Below are 2,218 nucleotides of genomic sequence, written 5' to 3' on the forward strand. Positions count from 1 at the left end.
AGGACATAAGCAAAACACTGTTTGACATAAATTGTAGTAATAATTTTTTGGATCTGTCTCCTAAGGCAAAAGAAATAAAAGCAAAAATAAACAAATGGACTGAATTAAACTTAAAAGCTTTTACACAGCAAAGGAAACCATGAAGAAAACAGAAAAGATAGCCATGGGAATGGGAGAAAACATTTGCAAATGAAATGACCAATATGGGGTTAACATCTAAAATAAGCAGCTCCTACAGTAACTCAATAATGAAAAACCAAACAACCCAATCAAAAAATGGGCAGAAGACCTGAACAGACATTTGTCCAAAGAAGACATACAGACGGCCAACGGGTGCATGAAAAGAGGCTCAGCATTGCTAATCATCAGAGAAATGAAAATCAAAATGACAGATACCACCTTACTCCTGTCAGCATGGCTATTGTCACAAACAACAAACATTGGTGAGGATGTGAAGAAAAAGGAACCCTTTTATACTGTTGGTGGGAATGTAAATTGGTGCCGTCACTATGGAAAACAGTATGGAGGTTCTTCAGGAAACTAAAAACAGAACTACCAGATGATCAAGCAATTCCACTACTGGGTTTATATCCAAGAAAATGAAAACACTAATTTGAAAAGATACATACACCCCAATGTTCACAGCAGCATTATTTTATTTACAACAACCAAGATGTGGAAGCAACTCAAGTGTCCATCAACATACAACTGATATAGAATATTCAGTGTGTGTATATATACACGCACACATATATACATAATGGAATATTACTCAGCCATTAAAAGAATGAAATTCTGCCATTTGGACCAATGTGGATGGACCTAGAGAATATTACGCTCTGTGAAACAGTCAGAGAAAGACAACCAGTATATGATATTACTTATATATGGAATCTGAAAAATAATACAAACAAATGTGTATAACAAAACACAAACAGACTCACGGATAAATAAAAACAAATAGCACCTTTAAAGATAGTGTGTGGGCCCCAGTCACTGAGCCACCGCCGAGGACTCGGCAACCTCCCCCTTGAGCCCCCTCGCTTCCCGACGCTCCGTCCCCCCTGCCCGCCTTCTCCCGCCGCCGCCTTCCGCAGGCCGTTTCCACCGAGGAAAAGGAATCGTATCGTATGTCCGCTATCCAGAACCTCCACTCTTTCGACCCCTTTGCTGATGCAAGTAAGGGTGATGATCTGCTTCCTGCTGGCACTGAGGATTATATCCATATAAGAATTCAACAGAGAAACGGCAGGAAGACCCTTACTACTGTCCAAGGGATCGCTGATGATTACGATAAAAAGAAACTAGTGAAGGCGTTTAAGAAGAAATTTGCCTGCAATGGTACTGTAATTGAGCATCCAGAATATGGAGAAGTAATTCAGCTATAGGGTGACCAACGCAAGAACATATGCCAGTTCCTGGTAGAGATTGGACTGGCTAAGGACGACCAGCTGAAGGTTCATGGGTTTTAAGTGCTTTTGGCTCACTGAAGCTTAAGTGAGGATTTCCTTGCAATGAGTAGAATTTCCCTTCTGTCCCTTGTCACAAGTTTAAAAACCTCACAGCTTGTATAATGTAACCATTTGGGGTCTGCTTTTAACTTGGACTAGTGTAACTCCTTCATGCAATAAACTGAAAAGAGCCATGCTGTCTGAAAAAAAAAAAAAATAGTGTGTGGCTGCTCACTGGCCTCCTAGGAAGGCAGAGGTGAGGGTTCCCTGCTCCCTTTTCCTGATGAGCTAGGATTTGTCCTGGACTCCTAAGCAGTACCTTCTCTGTGCTTCCACAGCTCTTGGTTTATTTTTCTATTACTGCACCCAGTCAGCAAATATTTCTTGAGCACTCAGTATGTGCTAGGCAACTGGGGATATAATCATAAAATGAGCAACTCAGTCCCTGTCTTCAGGAAACTTCAAGTCCAGTGAGAGAACGCCTCACCTTATATTAGTACCTCACACACATCTGTGTCTTTCACGAAGAGCCCAAACAGCTCAGCCTTCCAGACCCTGGAGGTGCTCAATACAATTTGCTAAATGAATGATATGGGTCAGTAGAGACAGACCTGGGCCATGTCTCTGAAAGGTCCCAGTGAAAAATCTACCCTGAGGAAACCCGAAACTTTGATTTGTCAGAATTGGGACACAAGCTTCCCAACTGCCATCTTCCCCCAGGACTTACAAACGGATTGGGTTCTTAGCCACACGCAAATGAGTGAATC

At 41.8% G+C, this 2,218-nt stretch overlaps 1 pseudogene; it reads left to right on the forward strand.

Moving 5' to 3' along the window:
* Positions 1-998: 998 nt before the first annotated feature.
* On the forward strand, positions 999-1,542 carry LOC139036259 (eukaryotic translation initiation factor 1 pseudogene; annotated as a pseudogene).
* Positions 1,543-2,218: the final 676 nt, after the last annotated feature.

The sequence above is a fragment of the Odocoileus virginianus genome, chromosome 8, assembly GCF_023699985.2.
Source record: "Odocoileus virginianus isolate 20LAN1187 ecotype Illinois chromosome 8, Ovbor_1.2, whole genome shotgun sequence".
NCBI classification, from domain to species: domain Eukaryota; kingdom Metazoa; phylum Chordata; class Mammalia; order Artiodactyla; family Cervidae; genus Odocoileus; species Odocoileus virginianus.